Source organism: Talpa occidentalis, unplaced genomic scaffold (genome assembly GCF_014898055.3).
Source record: "Talpa occidentalis isolate TD23 unplaced genomic scaffold, MPIMG_talOcc4v2.1 talOcc4.10, whole genome shotgun sequence".
NCBI lineage: Eukaryota > Metazoa > Chordata > Mammalia > Eulipotyphla > Talpidae > Talpa > Talpa occidentalis.
In genome coordinates this window covers 1,108,775-1,136,335 of record NW_023600993.1, presented here as the reverse complement: position 1 = coordinate 1,136,335, position 27,561 = coordinate 1,108,775, and the positions used below count along the sequence as shown (strand labels likewise).

At 55.0% G+C, this 27,561-nt stretch overlaps 1 protein-coding gene across 4 annotated transcripts in view; it reads right to left on the bottom strand.

The window, feature by feature from the left end:
• The window catches only part of LOC119254937 (contactin-4), a 470,837-nt gene that overhangs the window by 418,525 nt on the left and 24,751 nt on the right, over window positions 1-27,561 (bottom strand). For all 4 annotated transcript variants that reach the window (XM_054694293.1, XM_054694319.1, XM_054694281.1 and 1 more), the window contains exon 2: window positions 5,783-5,913. The gene's annotated coding sequence lies outside the window, so the exon portion shown is untranslated. The remainder of the gene's footprint in view (window positions 1-5,782; window positions 5,914-27,561) is intronic.

Below are 27,561 nucleotides of genomic sequence, written 5' to 3'. Positions count from 1 at the left end.
CGGTTGCTTGTCTCACATCAAAAATGCTTTTTTTCTTTCTGTAAAACCAGGTTCTTTCCACCTGCTGTACGGCATGTTGAGTGTTTCTGGAGAAATGCTGTGCTCCCTAGCCCAGCAGCCTCCATTTTGTGCATCTTTTAGTCACAGTTTACCTCGAAGAAGAAAGCTCAACCCTGGCCCTTCAAAGTCCTGCAAACCCATTTATTTCGAGCCCTTGTGAAGCATATTGCTTATTTTCCTTACTAAATTAATTGTGGTTTGAGAAACAAATGAATCCAGTAACACAGGAGGCAAAAACAATGTCAATAAATAGGTCTTCATTTACCATTTAATCTCCTTTCGCCACTGACTTAGCAACATCTGCCAGGAAGAGGCGTGAGCCCGTCTTTCTCCAGTTACATAATGTTAATTAGAATGGAATTACACTACAAATAAAATCTTAATCATCTGGCCCTCATCTCCGTGTTCTCATTACTTACGCAGACTCCCGATCCATTAAGCCCGCGCGGAGCCACAGTGGGTGAAGTGCAGAGAGAGGGAAGATGGATTTGATTTGGTCAAAAGGTCAACGCACAATAATTTAGCTGAATAAGTAAAGTAGAGTATAATCTTTTCATCCTTTTATCTTCTGCTTTTAATGCCGGATTATATGCAAAAGGAACAGAGACGGTGGCTCCAGGCCAGCTGTGTGAAGCCCGCCGCCCCGACGGGGAGACAAAGGAGGCCACCTCCGCTGCTGCTCCCTGCTCTGGGATGTCAACGTCGAGAGCAGGGAGAGGATTTCCGAGCAGCCCGAGTCTGTCCCGGCTTGGTGCTCCGATGGCTGATTTTCCTTCTTTAATCTAATTACAATGAAAGTTAAAAATCCAGGATGCAAAGTTAAGTTGTAGGGGAACAAATCCACTATGAAAGTGGGGTCGTTTGAGTCCTGACAACAAGTTGGTGTCCACACAAGGAAGACGGCATCACCCTGCTGGCAAGCACACGCGCCCCGGGGTGGGGGTCGGGTCCACAGGGTCACGCAAGGCTGCCCGGGATGGGGGGAGACCCTGGACAAGGGGCGGCGTGCCGCAGAGCCAGGCCAACCGTCGCAAGCTCTCGGTGCACACGTCCCTGAGGCCATCCATGCCTCTGCCCCTTGCTGGTAAAGCGGGAATGAGGATCATGTGCCCTCGTGTTGGAAGGCCAACGGTTACTACGCGCGCAGTCTTGATGACATGGTCTGGACAAAGCAGGGACGACGCGGCTGTTAGAGCACAGGAGGGAGGACTCCAATCCCTCAGCAACACTGCCGCTGCTTCTCTGTAACCCTCAGATGTCCACGGGGCACGACCACCGGCCTCTTCCAATATCACTACGGGGAAGACACCCTGAGGAGCCTGGAACTGAGGGGGTGATGCTGAGCAGAGTTGGGCACATGCGGGCGGCGCACTCCAGGGAGTGCAGGGACCGCACAGAGGCCAGAGAACGCTACACACGCCCGTGAATGCTCCCTGCAGAAGTGAGGGGTGGGGGGCAGAGGTGAGCCCCACGGCCATGCTGGGGGATCAGGCTGGCTCTGCGGCAGGGGCGGGGTGGGAACCAACCTGAAGAGGTTTGGGCCTGTCCCCCTAAACCACACCCCGCTTCCCACAGTGAACACTACAACCAGAAACAACGGGCTGGTGCAGAACTCCAGCAGTCCCAGTGCCAGGCGCGTGCCTCAGAGTGATAGCCTCCGGACTCTGACTGGGGACAGGATGCCTCATGCTCTGTTCTAGGAAGGCCAGGGAGCAGAGACCTGGGCGGGCAGGGCCAGGTGAAGGGCACAGGACACCCGAAGGTGCTGTTAGATATGAATACCACCGGGGCAAGTGGGGTCAACCTGCAGTGGTAAGCAGAAGGGACTTCACAGTCGCCGTCCACACAGCAGAGCGGAGTGTCTGTTATGGGCTCTGAGCCCCCAACAGGCCGCACGTTCCCTTGTTAGCAGACCTGTCCTCCAGAGGCCATGACCTCCCAGCAGGAGCCATTAACTCCCAGGATGAGAGGCCCAGGTGGGAAGCTCGGCCTCGGGCGGATGCAGCCTGGCACATCTCCAAGGCCCAGGGGGGCATCACCCTCGGGAAGTGCCCACCCCAGCCACAGCCTGGGAGCTGCCCACACACCGTGGACTCACGCACCGGGGCGTCCGCCAGGCCCAGACCACGGCTGCACAGCCACACCAGGCAGCCCTCAAGGCCGCACTGTGCCCAGCTCCTGTCAGTGGAAGATGAGCATGCCTGTCAGCCCCAGCACCCGAATTGCTGCAGGACGCATGTCCATGTGTGGCCAGCGCTGGCTGGCGGCTAGTCCTGCAGAAAGGCGACCAGCTCAGCCAGGCCTCAGCCCAATGCTCCGGGGCACGGTGCGGGTAGGGTACATGTTCTTACTGAGACAAACGTAACCACCATTAATACGCAGTCTGGGGGTCCACATCACGTCCCAGGGTTGTGCAGTGCCACCACCAGGGATCCTCATGTGCCCATGCCACCCCCCCCAGAAACTGACCCCTGCCCCACCTGTGTGTCTGCGCAGTGAGGGCTCTGTCACTGCCGTGGGCTCTAGCCTGGGCTCCCACCAGGCAGGGTCAAGGCCTCGACCTTCTCGGACCAGGACATGATTTCGTGTCAGGCCCGCACAACCCTGCCGCATGTGCGCTGTCCACGCGGACTCACACCCAACACGCAGCTGGGACCGTCAGAACATTCAGGCCTGGTGCCGCTGTTATTTCTCTTGGGTATGGACCAACAAGAGGAACAGACGGGTCAGGTGGTAATACCCCAACTAATGTCTTGAGCGAAGGCCAAGATGTTCTCCAAACTGGCTCCACCATTTCCACCAGGAATGAGGCTTCCTATTCTGCCTCTCTGCCAACACTTGCTACTGGCAAAGGCAGATATCCAAAGGCCAGTAAATTCCGGGGCTCACGCCTGCATGAGCAACCTCTGGTTAAAGGTCTTCATTCTGCCTGGGTGTGTCCCGGGGTGGGGGGGAGATGCCCCGTGGGTTCTAGGGACGACGAGCCCCCACACAGGCCCCACAGCAAGCGAACCACGGTGCCCTCGTCCGCTCAGAACACCTGACGGGTGGGCAGCGCTCCCAGGAATTCCAAGTGAGGAGACGCGGGGTAACCCCAGGTCCCTAACTCTCCAGAAGTGCAGACTCAGGGCTGACGGCCCCCGGGTCATGCTCTGCAAAGGCCACTCGCGCGCTCAGACAGCCCCGCCGGGCCCCGCAGAGGGAAGACCCTGAGCCTGTGACAGCCGGGAGGAGAAACGAGTGGCTCTGTCTGCCCAGAGCAAGAGCGGAGCAGCGGCCCGGTCATTTCAACTGGAGCCCTGGAAACGTCGAGAACGACATTCTCAGGCAGGTGAAAAGGAAGTGGAAAGAGATTCCGAAATGAATTATAAGAAGAAAATTGTCAACTGGAAATAAACAGAAACATGGTAGGAATCTGGCAAAGCAAATTCCATTAACTCTAAGTCTTTATTTCTAAAAAATGGTGTCTCGGTGAATATTTGAAAGCTTAAGACCCAGCTCCAAATAACCGCAGAAAATAAAGCTTAAATGAGGCTGGAATCTGAGCAGTGAGTGTACGCGCTAAGTAAATAAACAAAGCTGGTATAAATTACCTTGCTGTAATTGACACAAAACCAAGCCCATCTTTTTATGTTTTATTGTTAATAGGGGCCAAAATTAAAGGCTTCCACGGGAGTGTGCTTTAAAGCACAGGCAGCGAGGACTTCAGAAAAGGCCCAGGAGAGGCGGTTTACCAGACGCTGAATAAGTACCTGGGGCCTGTAAGTAGGAAGCGGGGAGAGCACACACGGGCGGCCTAACCCGGACCACAGGGCAGACATTGGCAGAGCCAAGTCCAATAACATCTATTTTTTTTTTGTTTTTTTAAGATTTATTCTGTTTTATTTATTCATGTATATAAGAACTGGGGTACAGGCTAGAGGCGCAGGGGGTGGGAGGATTCACCAGAGACAGAGCGGGGAGCAGAACATGCGGATCCACTGAAATCCACTGCTGAGGGGAGCAGCGGGGAGACAGGAGAGGTCTGCTGCGCCCTGTGGGTTACTCCCTGGCCAGCCGGGGATCGAACTCGTGCTGCAGAGGCTGCCGATAGCTTCACATTGTTGAGACTTAACCCCTGGCATCACCAGGGAGGCCCCAATAACATTTGTTGGTAACTGAAAATATAAACCACCACCCTCTCCCTCAGAGTTTCTGTAAACATCAAGCTAGACACACCAAGACGATCACGCGCCATCTCCACGCCTCTGTGCAATTAGGCAGCATAAAATCTGCCTCGCCGTTACGGGCTGAGAATTAGCTCTGTAATGTCAGCAAGGCCCCTGTAAGCCTGAGAGGAAGCTGAGCCCGGAGCCTTATCGTTTCTTTAATCATTTAACACCTTCCACTCTAGCTTTCTCTGTAACAGATGCTCCTCACAACTCACATGTCACAGCACAGCTTCCTACAATCCCTAAATATAGAAAACAGAATGACACATTTTGGGCCTAACTGATAAGCGGAATTGGAATTGCTCTATCTGGTAAGTCAGGGCTGGTGTGCTGAGAAACGAAGGCCTCATTCATGGCAGGGAAGGTGGGGAGGCTGGGGCTGCCCTTCTTCGTGGCGCTGAGCACAGACGCTGCCTCCTCTCGGGCAGAGTCCCTCCGGTGGAGGACACGTGTGCCCACGGACAGACGAGAAAGAGCTGGCGACGGGGACTGTTACAGGGACAGGCCATCGGACACCGAAGTCACGTGACAGACGAGTCTCTACACACTCAGACCTGGCCAGGAGCCAAAACACAATACTCCACTGATGTTGTGAAAGATAGAAATGAAACAGCATGGACAAGTTCCCGATGGCTTTCGCAGTGCAAACGTTCAGAGTATTTGAGTGTAAAGTGCACTTTCATAAACTTCCCATCGATCTGGTTCTGTCAGGAATCTGGGCTGCACATGTGAGCTCTGGTGCTCTCTTCCCTGGCCCAGGCCCGGAGAAGCGCTGGCGTCTCTCCTGACGTCAGCCACACGCCTACCCCCCAGTGGGACGCACCCCACACGGGTCCCCACTCCCCCCGCTCTGTGCACTGGCTTCTCCCCTCCTGCACGCCCCACCGAGGCTTGCTTTCCAGCACCTGCACCCCACCGGCCCCTCGGCTCCCACCCAGGCCCTGTGCCCGCCACGGCTCTTTGACCCTCACACTCCCTGAGGCTGCTTCCCCACATGTAGCTGCTGTCTGCTGCCTCCTCCCCCACGAACGTGAAGCTCGAGAGGATCTAAAGCACCAACCGCACTCGTTCTACCCCCCTCCCCCCACGGAGGCTCTCAGATACATGTTCAACTGACACACACGTGTGGATCTGGACAGGGACAGACATGAGGGATGGCTCCACGACAACCTGTGTTTTCTGTAAGCACCGTCTGCACACGCATGTTCCCACATGAACATGGATTCCTTGTGAAATCAAGACAAAACCTCCCCTGATGAGGGTTGCCCCCAATGCTGTGCTTAGACTCCTAAGATTCTACAGCTATCTGACCCGGGCCATCATGTGCTGCTTGGTCATCAGAACATGGCTCTCGGTCACCTCAGTGGACAAGATGGTCACGCCCACCAGGTGGAGCGCGACGTCCCCACTAGCCCCTCGGGGACGATGCCGTCCAAGCTCACTCCAAGAGGAACCAGGACTTAGGAAGGAGCAGGGTCGACAAGAAAGTGAATACAGGAGCATGAACTCACGTCCAGAGGTGACAGCAACGGCTCTTTCCTTAAATGGTGTCCATGGCGGATCCCACGGGGCACTGGACGCTCACGCTCTGGAGCCGCGCCGGTCCAGCCGGCCAAGCAGGTGGCTAACGAGGGCGGCTTCCCTGAGAAGAGAGGAGGGGCTGGTGAGGCCTGGGGCGAAGAACCAGGGCACAGAAGAGCCCGCAGCACCCGCCCAGCCCCGAGACGCAGACTGGGGCCAGGGGCTGAGCGCCATTCCTTGGAAGAGACACAGATGGAGTTGGGTGAAGGCAATCCTTTGGGTAAAGGTTTCGTGTCATTTCCTGAACGAACAGGCGCCAAGAAAGAGTCTCATTTCAGAAAGTGGTCCAAGCGCCTTTAACGCAAAGTCTGCCCTCGAGGGCTGAGCCCCAAGAACAGGCCAGAGGGCAAAGAGGCACCATCCCCCAGGAGCACGAGCGCCGCAGACCCTCTGCACAGGGCGGGACCCCGGCCGGGAGAGGAGGCGGCCGAGATGCAGCACCGCGGGAGCTCGGTGGGACGGGGCGAGGGGGCTGAGCCATCAGGACAACCGACAACACAAGGGGACCCCGGACACCACAGGCGGGGGTGTAAACCGGAACAACCGCTTCAAGATCCAATTCGGCGATGCCCAGAAGTCAACGCACACCTCACAACCCGCATCTGTGGGCACAAGCCATGGAGACACGTTTGAACCAGGAGGGCACGTGGGGGTACCAGCCATCTCGTTGCGGTTTGTTAAATGAAACTTCTGAAACGTGAACGCCTGTGTATGCGAGCGCAGACGCACACCCTCCCCCAGGCAGCCAGAGACCGTGGCGCTGCACGTAGAACAGATGAACGAGCCGCTGTCCACCAGTCGTCTCCGCCCTGCTGGGGAGGAAGTCACGGGGCACGGACTGTGCCCAGTGTGTCTGTAAATTCTGACAGCGCCATCTAACACTACACGCTTCTCAGAGAACTGAATCTGTGTATACGTGTAAACCATGAATGGAAGGAACACACTCGCATTAGGACAGTTAATGCCTCGGAAGAGGTAGGAAGGTGAGGACAGGGAGCAGGGCTTCATCTATATGGGCACCTTGAGGCTGGGCCCATCAACAATTACAGAGGCTCCAAAGCAAACACAAAATATTGCAAACATTTTTGCTGGGAACAGAGACAGGTCCGCCTCCGTGGAAACAGCACGGAGGTCTCTCAAGACATTAAAGGGAGACACATCACGTGGCCCAGCAACTCTACTCCCAGGTACCCAGTGAGAGCATGCAGAAGTACCGGTGCCAAGGAACACACGCACTCCACTCACCGCAGCACTGTGTACAATGGCCGAGTCATGCAAACAGCCCCGGTGCCCAACGCCAGAGGAGTGGTCTGTGCACACGATGGAGTACTACTCAGCCATCAACAAGATGAGCACTTGCCATTTGCAACACGGACGAACTGACGGGGGTGAAGCTAAGCATTATAGTCAGAAGGAGAAAGACAGGTATATGGACAGTTTTAGACATATGTGGGGTATAGAGAGACAAAGCAAAGGAACAGACAAAACTACCAAAATAAACCCTAGACACCTCACTGCAGAACTGAGGCCACGGGGGAGGGGGGTGTGGACGGTGTGGAGGCTTTGGTGGTGGGAGTGGGTGTGACCCTGTAGGCCTGAATCATACACTCTGGTGTAGTTAGTCCTGCATGAACCATCGAATAAACAAATGAGTGAATAAGAAAATAACAGAGTAAAAAACACATAACCTAACATTTTTCCAAGGATGCTAAGAATACACAGGTATGGACTGATAGATTTTGTAATATTAAATACTGAGAATGCTCATAACGCATTTTAACACTTCTGATGATGTTGCTTTTGTTTTTCTGGCAGAACTTCCTTTCCCCAACGAACACCACACTTGGAGTGACTGCGAGTTAAGGCTGTCAGAGGGCGCTGGCCGGCCAGAGGGGCACACGCGAGGCCAAGAGCCCCCGGTAGGGGACCCCCGGCAGGCCAGGCCTCGGGTCTGCTTCTGGCCCTGCGGGAGCTCCTGAGGCTGCTGTCAAGGCCACGATGCTTCCCCCCCCCCGACTTTGTGCAGAATTTCACGTTGTCAGATTTCACTTGAGGGAAATGCACACTGTGACGTCCAAATTCCGCGCTGCCTAACTGCCCTCCATGCCCGTCAGAGACGCTGTCAGCTTTGCGCCGACCCTGATGTCGGGAGGGAAGCAAGGCGGGGCGAGGGTTTACACCTTTCAAGAAAAAACGACATATTTCTACCCGCTTGATACTGAACAACGACAACCAGCTCCCCTGCGGTAGCCCCTCAGTCACACAGGGACCCCAACACTGTGACCAGAGCTTCGTGGAAGGACACAGGGGAACTAAACAGGGTCGACAAAGTGCAGAGCCCCAACGGGAATTCTCACCAGAGTCTATAACAGTGCCTGCTGGACACGGCTGCCCTCGCTGTGGCCACGCCCCACGTCAGGAGGCTTGGTCACCCCACTCAGACCCCTGCGGAGGCATCGCCCTGACCCTCCACCCATTTAAGACAAGACCCCAAAAGTCATCTTCAGTAGCACCGTTCTACGAAAATACACAGGCGCTACCCGAGGAAAGACTAAAAGCAGCCCCTGCGTCCCTTGGTAAGATTCCAGTCCTTAAGACGTCCTTTCAGGGCAGAGGAGCACGAACATTCATTATTTAGAGCGCACCGGCGCACACGCACATTGATTTTTAGGTTTGATAATGAAATTTGCTTGATGTGGGTTTCTTCACAAATGAAATGAACATTGACCTGCCTGATCGCGTATTGACAATAAAATCATCCTTAGACAGAGGCCTTTGTAGGCGCTGTCAGAGCCAGTCAGACGTGAGCGCGGCTCTCTCAGAAGTTGACAGTGCCGCTCCGACCCCACCGCCGGCCTTCCCCGTGGGTCAGGAGGACGCCCAGGACGACAGGATCCCTCCCGCCCTGTTGTCACCAAGGAGCACAGCTGCCCGCGGAGGCCCAGGACAGGCCATCGGGAGCCCAGGTGCCCACCACGCCCAACCTCCCCGCGGAGCCCTGAAAGACGTGGGTGTTCTGTGTGGAAGGAACCACTCACCTCTGATAATCGTGGCTGAGGTGCCCGCGGGCCACCTGCTCGCCACGTCCCATCTGTCCCGCGCCATGGCAGCAGCCCACTGAGTGACCGTGTGCTTCTGAAGAGGATGAGACGGTTCTCTGCGAACGGTGCATGCTCACTCGGCCAAGACGGACGCCCCTTCCAGTCTCATCCTGGACTCTGGAATGGGGTCCAGCCATGGCAGGGTGGGGAGCTCGACGGCAGCGGCTCTCATCACTCTCCACTGAATGGCCACCCCTGCCCAACACAAGTCAGCCCCCCGAGAGGGATGCAGGGGCAGGCCCTGTCCGTCGGGAACCAGGGTTGGGTAAGAAGTGGACCGGGTTGCCCCTGAGACCCACAAGGGGCCGGGAACAGAGGCCTGCAGTCCAAGGAGCAGGTCTCATGCTGAAGAAATAACACGTCTCCTAAAATAGTCAAAAAATGCAAACTTATGTCAGGGGAATCTCCTTTAACTCACTGATTCTACTGACTCTACTCTTCTGCCTTTTCATAGGACTGTCTCGGGATCAGAAAACAAGAAAAATAGTGACATTTAGAAATTTTAAGAACTTATTTTTGATGAAAGATCTTGAGTAGGGCAGAAAGTCACTGCTATATTAAAAGGAGTGGTGAGAGGCTTTCAAAGGTTGCTTCAAACTCAACAGCATATAAGAAGAGACAATACTAAAGAGACAATACTAAAATCTTGCTAAAGATAATTCATTTTTATGTGAACTTTTCTCACCAAAAAGGCAGACACTTCATGATTTGAAAAAAAGAGGTGATTATTTTATTAACCAAAACCAAAGTACACTCCCACCTGTATCTCCTGCTCTACAGAAATAAACAGTAAATAAAGGGAAATAAAATCTCCAGCGAGTCCGGGAAGCCCCTGGGCTCTAGACTGACCACCCTGAGACATCCAGATGTCGTAAGGACCAGAGGCTGGTCCAGCTCCCTTCTCGGTTACCCACTCAGCGAATTAGCAAACTCCGAGCGGTTCCTCAGGAGTGGAGGAGCTGATGCCCCCCCGCAGGCGATGTTATCTGTCCCGGTGCCTTCCCCTGAGGAGCCTGCAACCAAATCCACACACGGCATCTCCCTCGTACGTGCTAAACCTCAGAGAAGGAAAAGGGCTTAAGTAATTGTGTTTTCTTAGCTTGGCATTATTTATTTAGACTGCGTTTATTATATTGGAAACTGTAGTTTTAAAAGCTGTCCGGGAACCTTACTTTGCTTAACCAATAAGACATCAAACAGAAAGACACAAATGTGCACAATTCCAAGCGGCAGCTCTGAGCAGGTCCTGCAGCTGCTACCGGGACAGTCCAGGGCACCTGGAGGCTGGCAGAGGCTGGGCTGAGGCTGGACAGAGGCTGGCAGAGGTGGGGCTGTCTCCTGTGCCCATGGGGAACCTCCATACCATGCCCCATATGGGCTGGGCCAATTTCTATTCCCACCCACAGTGTGTGAGGGTCCTCTTTTCTCCCCACCCTCCCCGACACTTTTCAGTCTCTTGTCCCTTGCAGAGAGCCGTTCTGACAGGTGCAAGGTGGCAGCTCATGGCCGTGATTTCATTTCCCTGATGATCAGTGAGGGCGAGGACCCTGTCCTGCACCTGCTGGTCACTTGTATGTCTTCCTAATTGGATTTTTTTTTTTTTTTTGCTACTCAGTTTGTACAATCTTTATGTTTTAGGTGTTGCCACCTTTTATGATAAATGATTTGCAAACATCTTCTCCATATTCATTCCGTAAGCTCTCTTTTCACTTTGGTATTTTCCTTCTTGTTTAATTTTGGTTTTATTGTCTTCACTTTTAGCACCATATCCCCCCAAAACATCATTGCCAAATGAACTTGCCCCTAGGTTTTCTTCTTCTAAGAGTTTTATGCTCCCAGGTCTTATGCCCAAATCTTTAATCCACTGTTAATTTGTTTCTGTGTGTTATGAAAGACAGGGATGTGGTTTCATTTCATTTTTTAACCTGGCTCTGTCCAGATGTCCTAACACCCTTCTTGAAGAAACTACCCTCTTCCCATTATATTTTCTTGGTTCTTTCATCCTAAATTAATTGACCATGTATCCAAGGGTTTATTTCTAGGACCTCTATTCCACTGCATTGATCTGCGTGTCTGCACTTACGCCATGCCAGACTGTGTCGATCACACTAGATGTGTGAAGAGTTTGAAGTTGGAAAGCGGGATGTCCCAGCTTTGTTGCTCTTTCTCAGGCCTGCAGAGTCCTGTGGTTTCATACAGATTTCAGGTTCTTTCTCTTTCTGTGAAAAATGCCACTTGAATTCTGATAGGGATTGTGCTGAAGCTGCAGATCAGCTTGGGTAGAGTGGCTATTTCAACAGCACATTAACTCTTCAGTCCACGAGCTCAGAGCAGCCATCACCTGTGTGTCACCTTTGGTTTTTCCACCAGCATCTCGCGCTCGTCAGCACACAAGTCATTTCCCTCTTTGCTTGAATTTATTCCTAGGGGCATTTAGTCCTTTTGATACAATCACAAATGAGGCCTTAATTTCTCTTTCTGGTAAGTCTTTGTGAGTGTATAGAAAGAACTGTTTCTTATATAATGATCGTGTATCTGGCAAAGTTACAAAAATCATGTAGTTTCTGATGGCATCTTTAGAGTTTTCTATATATAATATCGCGTCACCTGCAAATAGTTTTTCATCTTCATTTCTGACTTGGATGCTTTTCTTTCGTTTTCTTGCCCAACTGCTCTGGCCAGGACTTAGGAGTAATGAATGTGGGCATCCTTGCCTTGCTCCTGATCTTCTAGGAAACCTCTTAGCTTTCTACCATTGAACACGCTACCAGCTGTGGGCTTGTCAGAAATGGCCTCTGCACATTCACAGCACGCTTAGGCTGTTTAGAGAATATATGTCTACACAGTAACACACATACATGTCTCAGAATCAGAGTGTTCCCAGAAAGCTATGGTCATTCCCAGATTAAATAAGCAATTTATTGAGGAATGAGCAGTGGGTCAGGAGCAGTGGGCCAGCAGGTTAAATTTAGAGTCCGAGCACCAACATTAGGTAAGTATGTCCCACTGAGTGAATTACTTGGATTCTCGGAACCTGAAATTTCACTATTCGGCTAAGTGGAAAGAATACATTATCAGTGATGCACAAACCCCGGGACACTGGCTATCAAAGAATACATCGCCCAATAACTTGGGAAGCCCAAACTCACTAAATTATAACACTTCCATCGCATTTCAAATCCACTTAACATACTGACCCTTTCTACCTTAACATGTCTGCCTTTAAGCCCATACTCAAGGTGAATGATGAACCCAGGGCCACTGAGGTGGTAACAATAGCTGAAATTTGGACAAATACTTCTAACTTCCATTCCTCTGAGTTTTCAAGGAAAGCATAAGAATAATACATTAAACTGAGTATCCTGCTACTTTAGATAAGAACGAGGAGCCTGAAGTCAGAGTCTTAAAAATACGCACTGCTTTACCCCAGACAGACAAGGTCCAGGGACCTCTAAGAATCCCTCACAAGGAAGAACTGTTTAATGGCTACAGAAATTAGAGGAAGAAACAGAAGCTTCTCTTTGAAGAGTGAAAATGTCATACTTCCTTCAAAAAGCACCACAGAAATGTCTACAGGAAAATTTTCTAACAACTCATTCCACTAGTTGGATTACGAGCTTTGTTCTTATTGCCAGAAATACTGAAAATAGCCTCCCCTGTAAGACTTAAAGCACTTTATTATATTTAATATATGGAAGGGTGTACAGAAGGGGGGAAAGGATTGGGAAAAGAAGTAACTCAGAATTTTTAAATGAGAAAAAATCATGCATTATGCCCTTTTCCACTTCCTCTCATGAATACGGTTCACTGTCTACCTGAGTCTATCCCACAAGGTCTGGGCACAGAGAGAACAGTCTGGAACCTCTGAGTGAGAAAGACCAACCACGAGGAGGCTCTCCTGTCCTCGCCAGCTGCACAGGCCAGCTAAAGGCCTCTCGGGCTTTGTGTGATGAGGCCACCCCAGCACCTCACTCCCGGCCACTTCGGGCTGCCCGTTGGCCCCCCATCAATCTCAGCGAGCAGGTCTTCTGAAGAGAAATGGATGTTCTGACAGCTGGCTATTTTTAGCAATACTTTGGCAAACGTTTTAACAGTCGATGACTGGCGGAAAAAAAGTACTTGGATGTAATTAGCAACTTTGCTAATTCTCTGTATGTCCAGTCCTGTGTTTTCAATTCTCCTCTTAACCGTCTGAACCACTGATGAAGTGCCTCTGTGCCTGGTAACGCACGCATCCACCCAGCCCTGAGCCCCGCACAGGACCGCCCTGAGTGTGTCTGCTGGTTAAATGTATTACACTCCTACCAACATTCTCCTGTGCCCAATTAAGAATTCATTGAGGCAGGGTTGCTTGAAAACTCTTTCTTTTCTGGAGTGAGTATTCCAGAAGGAAACGGAAAGTAAGGCTCAGTTCCTCTCCTTGTGTGGAGGCCGAGCTCCCTGCGGCACAGAGCCCATGCTGGGGGCACCACCGTGCTGGGCGCAGAGCAGAGACAGGCTAGAGAGTGGGCAAGTCTCCTGCTTCCGTTCTCTGCAGACCCGTCAGCTCCCAGGGCACTGCTGGGGCAGCCTTCAGTGTGGCTGGCACAGAACCAGCGTTCCTTCAATCACAGTCCCCCTCTCAGAGGCAGGCGGCCCCCAAGGTGCACACTGCACAGTCGGCGCGCCCCCACCGGGAGGGCTCCCCTTGCTCAGCCACAGCACGACTCTCCTTACCCCGTCACTGGAGACGAGCGCATGGGAAGAACAGTTCGCCCGGAACTGAAGACTTCCAGCATGCTCTACGCCACACGATTTCAGCAACACCCAGATCCCCGTGACGTGCGGGGAAGGACTCCCGGTGTCTGGGCCTCAGTGTGACTGGCAACCCTGCTGCGGGGCCTCCTGCACTGGCGGGGCTCAGCGTCACCCCACGGACGGCAGCACACCAACCCCACACCCGTCTGTGAGCTCGAAAGGTCTCCGATGCGGGCGAAGGTGCAGGCACAGGCGGGGCAGGGGCAGCAGGCCACAGACGGGACCCCTGTCTGGCCGGTCAGTCACTAAACGTCACCAGGAACACGGAGGACGCTCCCAGGCGCACAGCGACGGTGACTGTCCTTTCCTCGACGTGCGCAAAGCACCGGCCAACCTTCACCTCTGCGGGGCCATGTCCCTCCTCCACCCGCCCTCCCCTGGCTCCCCCTGATAGGACCCGCCTCCGCCTGGCCAGAGCAGTGCTTCCAGGGCGGGGCCGGCCTCCCTCCTGCCCTCCAGCCCTGTCCACTCTGCCTCTGCTAGATTAATAAAGCAGATCAAACCGGACCCGATCAGAACCTAAGCCTTTAAGCCCCCAGGCCTACCCCATACCCACAGGTCAGCGCCAAGCAGCTCCCTGGCTTCTCCCTGGCCAGTCCGACCCTCAACGGCATGCAGTCACGCGAGCCCTTAGACAGGAAAGCTCGTCACCCCTCAAATCTGCACTGGCGGCCCACTGCCACCAGCGACCTTCAGCCGACCTTCATGGCTGGCTCCTTTGGGCCTCAGCTCCATCAGCCCCTGATCTGAAGTAACCAAGTGAGTGTCTCCTGGATTAAATGCCCCCGTAACACCTCCCCGCCCAGAGCTGCCCTGACTCCTGAGCCTGTGTGGTCACCTCCCGGGCCCCTCAGGGCGCACTCCGGGAGAGGCCAGCGGGTTCCCTCCCCTCCCCCCAGCACCCCAACAGTCGCACACAGGAGGCGCCCAAGGGGTGCAGGCCCAACCGAAGTACCGACCCATGACGAGCGAGTCCCGGTGTCTGACACGGCACCACGACCTCTTCCCCCTCGGGGCCGGAGCGCAGGCTGTCCCTCACAGGAACGCGGGAGGGGCCCGCCAGGAGGACAGACGGGGAGAGGGGACTTGCTCCACGGGATTCTCACCACGTTCACGCCCACGCATGCACGCTCAGCGACACACTCACACTCACACTCACACACACTCTCACTCAGATTCCTGCACAGTTTTAAAATCCACATGTGCAGAGTGCCCACATGGCGGTGGGCGCCGGGGCCGGTGGAGAGCGGGGTCAGCCTCCCACCGGGCCTGGTGGCGCTTCTGGGGAAAGCACAGCACTGCAGGTGGCCCCCAGGGGTCTGGCCAGGCCTCAAGGGTGGGGGGAGGGCCCCGCCTGGACCCTGTGCCTGGGACAGCTGCTCCAAGGGCTTGCGCATAACAAAGGTATGGGCAGGGGGTGCCCCCCCCACCCCGGGCTGCTGGGAGGCCCTGAGTGGGAAGAGCAGCGACAACCCACGTCTTTTGAGATCAGCATAATTTGAGAACCTGGAATCTGTGACAATAATGACTAAAATGATAAGAGCTGCTTTTCAAATAAAGCGTAATGGGAAGCCTGAAAAAGAAATAGCTTTAAAAATGAAACTCAAAATGAAGCAAATTAAATCTCAAATACGCTGGCCACGAGCCCCCGACGCCTGGGCTGAGGGAGGAGGAGGCTGTCCCTGGCCATGGTCCCCTCAGAGCCCCTCCCCGCCCCCCCACCCCGCGGTCCTGCCACACTTGGATGTTCGGGGGAAAAAACCTCCCAGGGCTGTACTCAGAGCAGACGCCAGTGGCGCTGACGCAGCAGGGGTCTGCGGCCCACGGCCAGGAGCACGAGGGGCCCCGCACGAGCCACCATAACACGAACACCACCGGCGCTGACCGCAGGCCCCGGCCCGGCCACCCAGGACATCCTGTGCTGTCTGCTCACCTGGCCGGAGGCGCGCGGAGCCGGGCTCCCTCCTGCTGAGATGTCAGGAAGACACGCGGCTCACGTGGCCACGGAATGAAGAGACGCACTCGGGAAGAAGCGTCTAGACGTCTGCAACGCCGAGAAGAGCAGCTCCAGGGAGACCCACCCCTGGCTTCTCAGGTCCCAGGGCCTCGACCAGGGCTTGGGACAGCGAGTCGGGAACCGAGGGCCCTCGAGGTGTAGCCGGAACACCCGCCACACGGACCCCACTGGTGTGTCCTCATGGAGCTTGCCAGGCAGGCTGGGCACATGGAGGGCCCTGACTTCACGCCCGAGTCTGCAAATGCCCTCCTGAGTCTGCAAACTCCCTCTCAAGCATCTGTGAGTGGAGTTTCCCTCCCAACGCTCCTGGAGTTCAGCCCGCCCAACTGAGGGTGGATTTGGGCTCACACACGTCACCGCCCCCTCTGCCTGGGCACCCCGGGACCCCACCCTCACCTCTACAGGCGGCACCAACAGTCTTCACCCCCCAGGGCCTTCTCAACACCGGGCTGGCCCAGGAGCCTCACCGCTGCTAAGGCACTGAGTACCAATTCATGAGAACATTAACACCAACTAATAAAATTTTAGGAAAATGTATTCTCAATTTTCAATGATGAGAAAATATTTAACAAGACAGTTATGACCACCTCCCAGGTAAGGCTGTTTTGAAGGTCATACTGAGGTCACTCAGCTGGTGGTTTTGAAGGTCACCTGCAGCAGAACCATTTCGGACTGGAAGATACCTCGCTTCCCTGATAGACTGAAACAAACAAGGTGCCCCTGTCGCTGGCCCATCGGAAGGTAAACACGGAGCCCGGCCTGATCCCAGGGTGACCAGATGGCTGGCAGCTCTGACACGTGATTTACCCGTCAATGCTCATCGCCCCACGCTCCCGCCACTCTGGCTTTGACCTTGACTGTCTTACAGAAGCTGTCAATCAGGAGGGCGCGTGATTCCTCAATCCAGGGTAAATTTCCTCCATCCAGGGTAAATTTCCTCCAGCATGACTATCAGATGGTTGCTAAGGCATTGCTGTCAGTCACCCAGCTCTCCCCAAAGGGAGGCATCCTCCCAGGGGCGCCAAAGTCACCAAACGAAAATAGTTGAACAGAAGCTCAGTTAAAAGCTGGTGACAGCCCTGCCAGAGCGCTGCAGGAGAGCCCGTCTCTGCACAAGGCCTGGGCTCCGTGACCCCACGAGCAGGTCTGCTGACCAGGAACGTGTTTCCAGCCACGCCAGGGCACGGCATTTAGGGACCGCAGGGCCGCCCGAGCCCTCCCGCAGAGACACCGCAAGCAGGCACGTAGTATGACTCCATGGTCGGGGGTTCAGCTCGTCCCTGGCTCCCCACCCTGCACAGCCGGACCCGGGACCCTGGAGCCCGCGGCGAGGACCCATTTCCCCGGCCGGGCCATGGAGACAGACGCGACCACGACAGCCAAGGTGTGCAGAGCAGCCCAGGCGAGCTGGCGGGCAGCCGCTGGCGGGCAGCTGCTGCCAGGAACCGCACCTCTGCAGCAGGGGCCTGCAGGCACCCATCCCGGGCCAAAGCCCTGAGCACACGTTCATTTCAGAAGGCCAGGATTTTTCAAGGTGGGTCTTTTTCTGTGCCAGCTGTGAAGTATAACTTAGAAAATCTGAAATGAGGGAGCTGCCCTGTAGCAGACTCACGCTCCCGCCATGCGGACACGGACACGCGACCTGCCACGAGCTGCCGGGCACATGAACGTGCTCATCGTTTCTTGCTCAAAACAATTATCACTTGGTATCTTACACAGTTTCCACAAGTTAGGAATGTGGGTGGTTGCAGAGGTCACAGCCAAGGCGCGTCACCCATGGGTGTTCTATGGCTTGATGGGAGAAGCCACTGCCCAGGGCAGCAGCGAGGGGACGCTGGCTGGGGCAGGATGCCCTCGGTGCTCTGTCGCACGGTCTCCTCTGCCCCGGGGCCTGCGTCTCCCTGGAGCTCCACAGGCGTCCCACAGGGCAAAGGTCCCAAGAGAGTAAGGTCAAAGCGAGAGGGTCTCTAATGACCTGGTCACTGCCTCCAACATGCGCTGGTCTGGACTGCAGGGCACTGGCAATGCCCATAGGCACCGGGACTTAGTGCCAAAGCAGCAGCAGGACTCACTCACTGCTCCCACCTCGAGTATCTCTGCAGCAGGACTGTCTCAAGTAAAACACACTACTAAACTAATAAATTTAATTGTAGGTGCTTCTACCTGCTTCACAGGTGTGGCTACTAGGAACATTTTAATTGGGGAGGTGGCTCAGTTCAGAGTCTAGGGACAGTGCTGGTCTAGTAGCAACTCTCAAATGATGCCTGAGCAAGCCCCGCCAGAGACACTCCAAACCCATCCACGCTGCCCTGCTCCACGCCAAGTCTTTGAAAAGTCAAGTCCACACTGACTACAAATCGATGAACATCACAAGTTTGGAAGCAAGAATAAATAGAGTGTGAAAAATAAAAGTTGAGTGTAAAATCTCTAATGGAGCTGCCAGGCAGGAGAACACGCCGTCCCAGTGACATGCACAGCAGCGGCGCGTAACAGGGTTACACTTCCTGCACGGCACCCCAAGCAGGCACTCCCCCGCGCTGCGGCTGAGGGTTATTACCCCGACGGCCCTGGATGGTCACAGAACACCATGAATGAGAGACGGCTTCTCCTCTCCTTGCCGGTGCATCCTACCTGAGCATCACGGCAACGTCAGCTGGTGGCTCTTCATCCACGGCAGAGAGAGCCAGAAAGCGCCTTCCCTATTTTCCAAAAAAAAAAAACCCACAAATATTCCCACGGATAATTTCCACTTGACCAGAAACATTCTGATCACATGAGTCCTTAACAAGGCACAAAGGAGGACGTGCAATTACAGGATAATCGCTCTCGACGCCCTCCCCATGCCCCAGCAGCCGCGCTGGAGACAACCGGATGGCGACAGGCACCCTGCGCATCCATGGGCAGCTAACGGCGTGACCGCCCTGGAGCGCTAGAGTCACGCTGCTGGCGTGAGTGGGACGCGGCAGACCGGGCGGCCGTCCATCCTCGACGCCAGGGCCAGCAGATCAGGTCACAGGTCTCCTGTGTCAGTCCCGAGCTGAAAGGGGTTCTGCGCTTGCTGCTAGTGGGTTTTGGCCCCATTTCAGTCAGTAAACACGCGCAGCCCGGGGGAGTCTAGCAACCTGAGGCTGCCATGCAGCGCCATCTGTGTTGTGGTCTGCAGCGTATTTAAAGGCACTAAGCAGCTCACGGTGCTCAGCGTCGGAGAGAAACGAGCGAGAGCACCTATAAAAAGGAGATCAGACGAGAAGCCACAGCGAGAGAGCAGGAGCGAACAGCCCACTGGCCGCCGCTCCCCCAGAGCACCTGGAGCACCCCCAGCGCCCTCCGCCCTCAACCCCGTGCACGCGGCTCCGCCAGCGCGTGACCATCGCGAGACATGCAGGCCTCTGGCCTGTCTCACCCTGAACACCCACACTGTGACCCCTCGGCTTGATGCCACCTGCATGTTCTCTCCCACCAGGCGTCAGCAGCGTCTGCTGCTGAGAGCCACTTCCCTCGTGGCGCCCGCCCCAACCAGGGAGACCCGACGCAGACGCGCCCCCCGGAGCGAGAGCAGCGGTGCAGCTGTGGAGCCGCAGGGACAGCGCGGCACCCGCCAGCCCCGTCGGGCCTGAGCTCGCGGTGATGACTGAGGCCCCTGGGACGATGGACCCGAGAGGGAACCGTGTCTTCCCGGCTCTACGCATGACCCGAGAGTGCGCCTGAGGAAACCCTCAGTCTCACCCCGCCGGCCTTGAAGGCCCTGGTTCTGGGTCCCTCAGTGACGGCGACCCCGGGACCTGCGCCGCTGCCTGTATCTGCGCGCTGCACCCCAAACAGCGGCCTCGGCGAGGCTGTGACACGTGCCCTGGCCCGCGGACTCCTGAGGACACCTTCCAGATCCCTGTTTCCTTCACTGCTTGAGCCCGCCTGACGCCGCAGGCTGATCCCCAGACGCCCCCGTGCTCAGAGGGTCACGCGCTAGGCTGCCGTCAGCTCAGAGCCCCACAGCCTCCGCGTGGCCCAGAGCTCATGTCTCCCCTCGCAGCGTAAGCCGATGTCTAAACAACAGGGTCCCCCAACTACATAGGACCTTAAAATCACGTCTGCCAAGCAGCTGGTCTGCGAGTGCGCCTTGTACAGAGGCCCAGAACGTCGGCTCTGCGGCTAACAGTTTCCATTATTGTGGCCGTAGGGACAGGCCCCCAAAGCTTCCCATACTTCATGATCCATATTTTAGATACCAATTTTTCATTTCTCCCACGCATGAACCATCACGGAGTGCCAAGCTGGCTCCATCTTCCCGACATGCACCACCAGGCATGCACCATGAGCGCGCGCCCCAAACGTGCCCTCCTGGCCCTGGGCCCCGAGCCAGGCATCCCCGGGCCCTGGGTCGGGCCTGACCCCAGCCCCGCGGTCCAGGTGCAGCCACGCTGCGGGTGCCTGTGCGGGTCGGCCGGCGGCCGCTGCCCCTGGGGTGGTCAGCTCAGGCTCTGCGAGCCCCGGGCGCTTCAGACTCGCGCATGGGCATAGAGGCCCGTTTCTCCCACACGGGCACAAACCATCCCGCGCTTGTGGGCCTTTCACTTCCAGGCAGGAGAAGGGCCCACCTCGGGGCTCAGCTCACGAGCTTCCTGAGAGACAAGCAGGTGGGCGGGGACTGGTATCTCGGCCTGACTCCCCCCCTCCCACGGCCTGTCTGCTGGGCCTCGCCCCCTCACCCCCTCCACGTGAGCCATCTCAGGTAGGCGTCAGGCCCTGCAGTGGACGGTCCCTCCTTGGGAGCAGTGGCCACCGGGGGCTGCTGACCCCGACATGAGGAGCCTCTGCACCCCTTTGCACATGGACCCGTCTTCCTGCAGGCTGGCAGTGCAATGACATGAGGGCATTTGGGCCGAAGCTGTCGGGGAGCCCTTGAGACGCCCGTGTGGACCAAGGGCCACCAAGGAACAAAGGCGCGCAGATGGCTCTGCTCCGCAGAGGACCCCAGGCGCTCTGGAAGGGCCCGTGGGTCCAGGGTTAGAAATGGCCGAGGCAGGAAGCCCCAGGAGGGGGCCCCACAAAGCGACTCAATGTCACGTGAAAGGAAGAGATGGTCCGGAGGCCGAAGGCTGACCCCGCCTGTGCCAGCGACTCTCCAAAGGGCCCGCCGGCGGCGCCTGCTTAGCTTGCGGCCGACGTCAGACTCCTCCACGCGCGAAGCCACTTTAGCAACGACAGAAAATAACAACAGCCGCAACACCCACCTCGCTGAGAAACTGTTTCCCCAGATTCTGTGTTAAATGTCACATAAGCAGAATCTCATTTTTTCCCATTTAATTCTTATAATAACCCGGTGACCTAAGCTATTGTTGTTTCTGTTTAGCAAATGAGCGACCCACAGGCCAGATCACACCAAAGGTTCTCGGCAAGAACCAGCTGAGGTCGGACCCCGTGGCCATCCCCTCCTATGCCCTACCTGCCTCGGGACCCACGCTGGAGCCTGGTCACAGGCCCTGCCTTCCCAAGACATGGCCCTGCCCTGTCCCCACAGAAAGCACAGCACAACCAGACGTTGTTCTCATCAAACCTGTAAGGTGGACACACTGGGAGAGGGGCTCGGCCCACAGATGCCCCCGCCACAGGGCAGGGTGGAGGAGGTCATCCTGCTACCCGCACCCCAGGCCCCCCGCAGCTCCCCACCCATGGGTCCGGCTGAGGCCACGTCCAGCTCACCCAGGCCCCCCGCCGCGTGGTCCATTCTGCCCGTGTGACATTTCTGTTCAGGCCCCATGGTCTGTTTGCGCTGCTGACCGCTGGCTCCCACTGGGCATTCTTCGCCCTCTGTATCGTATCTGACGGGTCTGACAAGGTCCTCGACTGTGCCTGCGTCTCCTCTGTGCTAATGCTCATCACCGAGCGCTCAAACCATCCTCCTGACGACCCCAAGCCCAGGCGACCTCCGGACAAACCAGCCACTCCCGTGACGATGGGCTCAGCACACACAACCCACCAGCTGACCACCCCCAGGGCTGGCCTCCCCCGGGCCACGCGTGCCTGGCCCACAGCTGGAGCCAGCCACTCTGCTGCGGGACTTTGCTCCACGAGTGCACTCAGTGCTGGCCCCAGTGCCGGGGCGCTCCCTCCCCCGCCCCTCGGCCCTCCCCTCCCTCCCCTCACTGGGCCCAGTGCCAACCCCCCAACCTGCCACTGCAGGAGCCACTGCCCTGCAAGCACCTGGTCCTGTCCTCCCTTCCTCCCTCACTCAGCCACGGCTCTGCCCTCTGCCAGGACACCCAATGCACAAGGCCAGGGCCACCATGGGCTGGCCGCCAGCATTCGCCCTCCTTACTCTTCACGAACTCTCCGAGTCTCCAAGGGACCGAGAACAAAACCGGACTCCGCTCCGCGAGTGGCTTCCCTGGCGCACTGGAGTGCTCCTGCCATCTGTCCCAGGCCCCTGGCACTCCCAGGGCCTGCACTGCTGCCCGGGCACAGGCCAGCCCGAGCCAGGCCAGGGCCGCTCAGCAGGCACTGTGCCTCGGTCCGTTCTGGCCCCTTAAGCTTCGAGGACTATCCCCCTCACGCGGAACAGACACGCCCCTGATGGCTCCAGAACACGCCCAAGAGCCGCAGGTGGCTCCGGACCCACTTAACACAGACCCAGAAAATGGGCCCAGCACCGACGCGTCTTCCTAAATGCAAAGAGCTCTGCTCTCTCCAACTATGCAAGTGGCAAATGCTCATCACAAATATCTAAGTAATTTGTAAATTATACAAAGTGCTAAAATCTCCACTGTGTGCCAGCCAGTGCCAAGAATGGTGTTTATTTCTCTGGCCTCTTTCCCTCCACACAAATACAGACACGGCACAGACGTGGCCACAGCCCTGAGACCAAAGGCCCGACCTGGTCGGTGACCGACCGTGTGGACAGTCCCACGTCAGTCCACATGGGCCCACCTCCTCATTACTCACAGGCAGTTATGCATCTACTCACGTCCTGCTGGGCCCGCAGGCGCCCAGTATCTGAAATCATCAAAAACACTGCAAAGAACGTGCACTAACTTTTCTGTTTATGGAAAATTTTGTCTGCTGGGGTTTAGGCTTTTTTTTTTTAAGATTTTATTTATTTTTGCATGGAAGAACTGGGGTGCCAGCCAGAGGTACAGGGGTGAGAGGATCCACCAGGGGTGAGAGACAGAGTGGGGAGCAGAACAGGTGGACTGACTGAAATCCACTGCTGAGGGGAGCAGCAGTGCTCCCCTGAAATCCACTGCCGAGGCGGGTCAGGGGAGGTCTGTTGCACCCTGTGGGCCAGCTCCCTGGCCGGGATCGAACTCAGGCCACCGGGGTGATAGCCTGAGACTCACCCCTGGAGTTTGGCCTTTAAGGAACCTGACTTATCTTCTTGGTCTTCTTCCAGAGGGCCTGGTGCGGGCCCTCCCACAGAAGTTCAAGCTATTCTATGCTGTCATCTCTACGTGTGCGGTTATTTTTATACTGAAATGTCAGGCTAAAGTAAATCTTTCTAACTTCACGGAGTGCTCTAACTGTTCAAACAAACGAGTTCACTGCAGTATTTGTTATCAACCCACAGCACTGTTCCCAGCATCACTTAACATAAACTTACGTTTTCAACTGTGATTTCTTCTGCTTCTGTTACTCCAGCTACACAATGTTAACATCATCTTGGCTTTGGAATTCGCTTTTATTTCTAAATTCCCTGGACTTTTTTCTAGTCACTTTTCCTCCAGGTCAAATTAAGATTCTTCAAATTGGTCATGCTAAAGTTCTCCGCTCCATGCTCAGTACAAAATAAACACATAAGGCTATGAACAATTGTAGCGAAACTCCACGAAACTTAATGTGGGGACACCTGGCTCCTCAGCCGCCAGCTCTGCTGTCCCTGGGGGGGGGGGGGAGGAACCCAAGGCGCCCCTCCAGACCAGGCACTTCTCCGTGGCCTGCTAAGCTGCTGGGCCAGAGGGGGTCTCGGAGTCCCCCTTCATATTCACATCCTGATTGTCTTCCTCTGGGGGGGGGCACGGCACTGCCTTTACGTTTCATGAGCAAAGCAACTGGTTTTATCATTTGTGACATTAAAGTCTTAAGTTCTAAAGGTTTTTAAGTGATGTTAAAACTTTTATTGAGAGACTCAAATATAATTCACTTTGTCCTGTCCCATTATTTATTATTAATTTTGTTTCCGTTTTACCTTCCACAACCTTCAGAGCCCTGTGGATTAAGCTCAGATCTAGGACATCCCTGTCTTCTTAATAAATTATGTTGACTACAGTTTTTCACAGATGCCCTCGATTCTAAGTATGCTAAGAAATTGTCCTTATAACATTTTGCTAGGAGGTATTCTGGGAGATATAGCCGCTCAATTTTATCAAAAGGCTTAAATATCTATCAAAACAGTAATACAAAATTTCATATTCATCAACTTACTGTATTTTAATACATTTATTGTGAATCATACAATATCATTACTTTAACTTACAGTAAATATTTAATAGCTGAACAGCATATTTGTGAGTAACGGACTCTTCCTACATTTGCAAAGCAAACATCCAAGTTTCTCTACTGCTTTCAATATGTCGGCGGTGCTGGTGCACTAATATTTACATCAGCAATTGTAACAAAACTGGTGTACGATCTTTTAAATTATTAATTGGTATAGTCTTTCTCAAACTTGACTCTATCTTTATGCTGGTCTTTCAAAACAGGAACACCAATGAGCGGAGATGTCCCCTCAGTGCTAGGAAATTCGGAAACATTTTCAATCCCCCCAGTGACGCATCCCTTGAACTGGCCCCGCCCTCAGCCGCCCCGTCTTCTGAACCCGGCATTCTGCAGAACTGAGGCTAAGCAAACATAAAACAGACTTTTTTCTTCCCTCTCCCATTAAGTCATATCTGCGAGGTTTTTTCCTGAAAAAAACCCTGGTATCCACTTTCTCAAGAGTCACCGGGTCTGCTCCAGGCCCCGGCGGGGCCGAGTCCTCCAGCCCTTCCGGCCCTAGCAGCCGCCCCAGCTCCCGGGGACGCAGCCCCAGCTCGTCCTTCTGAGTCAGAAACAGGCCTGTGTGGTGATGCCACCAGACTTTCCACATGACGGGCTACTTTCACGTCTACGGACCTTGCATAGAGAACCATACACTGATTTCTTCCTTCCAAACGACTGACTGCTTCGGGCTAATTGCTTCTGGTTTGTGACGTGTGTTCCCCAGTCTCTGGAGTGGGGGGTTTTGTCTACTGAATGTCGACCTTTCATCGTCTAAAAGGAAGCACTCGTGTTTGAATAAGCAGAGCACCATAAGCCGGACTATCAAATAAATATTTTAGTGGCTTTTAAAAATAGATTCCAAACTTTAGTTAGGGTTTCTTCTTTGACACAAGAGCCATTTTGATTTTTTCTTTTGTAACTTCCTTGTCGCTCCCGACAGGGGGTTGTGGGAGCGTCGCTGCTCTCTGAAGGAGTCACTCTAAAGCCTTGGGGTCTTCAAACCTCAAACTTCCTTCAGAGTTACTACAGGATCCATTTTCATAAAGTTTCCAGACGTGTTAAACAGAACATGAATTTATATTGGTCAAGCATGATTTAAACACTGTGTATTTGAAATAAATCTTCACTGAATTGTAATACTCAAGTCAGCAGGTCAGGTGGTGGGGCAAACAGGGGCATTTTATTCTGATACTTTAGCGTCTTTCTAGTCTCAGGACTGGTCTTATTGAATTGGAATGACACCAAAGGGGAAGCAGAAATCAATGCATCCATGAAAAGGCATGAGCTAACAGCAGCAGAAACCACCACCTCATTCATTCTGGACTTCCTGGGCTTGTGCACTCAAGGGCACAGGTTCAATTCCCAGTCAGGTGAGAGCTGGATTTTCACTCTCTTACTCATCACACCTCATGGCCTGTTTTCGTCAGAAGCACAGACTTCTGACGCTGCTCTGCTGGCTGAGGGCGGGGTCTCCTCAATGTGACAGTCCTGCAAGCAGGGGTACTGGGACGCCGCGGTGCCTCTGCTTTCAGTGTCTTGACCCTGATGACTGTTCACAGTGTGGGGCGGCTGAGCTGCACCATGCACTCGTGGTGGTCACCGCCAGGGGCCTGTCCTGGGCTGTGCCCCACCCTTTCCTGCCACCTCCTGTAGAAGTGTCTTCCGTTAAATGGCACATTAAGGAGGTTATTGACCTAATGCAAGCACATCTGTTTTCTGTTTCTTGGGGGAGGGGGGCCTCCCCGATGGTGCAGCGGGTTGACCCTAGTGCTATGAAGCTGTCCGCAGCCTCTGCAGCACGGGTTCGATCCCCAGCAGCCAGGGAGATACCCACATGGCGCAGCAGACCTCTCCTTTCTTGCCCGCTGCTCCCCTCAGTAGTGTATGTCATCAGTCTGCCTGTTCTGCTCCCCATACTGTCTCTGGTGAATCCTCTCACCCTCCCGTACATCTGACCTGTACCCCGCTTTTTGTATGTGTAAATAAATAAATCTCAAAAAAAAATCTGTTTTGTAATTAACATACCTGCTTCAGTTATAACTCGGATGTATCCTATCATATTATTTTAGTTTTTTGCTTATATGTTCCTGCTTCCTCACCCTATTTTTACTGTCAGTGAAGCTTTTCCTCCTGGTTCCTGATTTCCCAGCGTCGAGCATCACGGAGGTCCTCAGGTGCTCTCACGACAGTGCTCACACTCCTGCATCAGTCTCCATCATGAAGGCACCTCTAAGAGCCACCCAGGGGAAGGCCAGTCATGACACACCACCCTTCAGATAACCCTGACCTGTGCCTCTTTTCACCCCAACACACCCTCACCAGGCAGCTCCTTCTGAAATGAGCTAGGCTTTCTGCTGCAGAAAATGCAGTTCCACCACATCCCTTCTGCTGGGGGTCCTTTCCAGGCCACTGCCTCACATTCCCGGACCCCATCAAACACCGGTGTCGTCATACCTGCTGCCGGGCTCATCACCCCAGAGACACACATAACCCGAGTCAGATCGCTTGGGGAGCCAGTGAGAAGCCTCCTCTGCCGGCTGCTTAAGTCCCCAGAGCTCCATCCCGCAGCACTGCCCCTGCCAGGGCGCCCTCTGGCCATGCCCGCCCTACCCTGTGGCCACGCTGCTGCACTGGCTGAGCACTGAGCCCTTGGGTCCTAGCACCAGCCCTCCCCGGAGGGCAGGGCAGCCCTGCAGAGAGAGACCCGCCCTCCTCCCTAGTCCTGAGGCTCCGCCTGTCCTCAGTGCCCGAGTCACAGCCACACTCTCCTTTCTGTGCCAGGGCCCTGTTTCTTCTGCACGCACTTCGGTGTGAATGTTCTCTCTGCCCTTGGAATTCAAAACTGTCACCGTGCTGTGCCTAAGGTTGGGCCGCATTCACCTGGCCGGTCCCCCGGCGCGGCCTCCTGGCGCGGCTCCATGGAGGCTGCTCGGCCGGGGCCCTCCAGGCCGCTCCCCCTCACCTCTCTCTTCCAGAATGAGGCCCCCAGCGCCCAGGAGAGCAGCCGGGCCTGCAAGTCTCCCCTCCTCCCCCATAAACTCCTTTTCACTTGTATTTATGTCCATTTTGCTAGCAAATTAATTTGGCTTCCCGCAGGGTCCCTGCCGACATTTCCATCTCTGCCCGGGAGACTCTGCCCTTTCCGACAATATTTTTTTTTGGCTTTTATTTTCAATGTTCCCTTTTTTCAAAGTCGCTTTTGTTCGACAGACGCAGCCTCGCCGTGGTCGGGCTGAAACGTCCCCAGGCTGCCGCCCCTCTCCCGCTGGGGCCCCGCCAGCCCGACACCCTGGTCCTGGCCACGTGCGGGCGGCACCTCCCT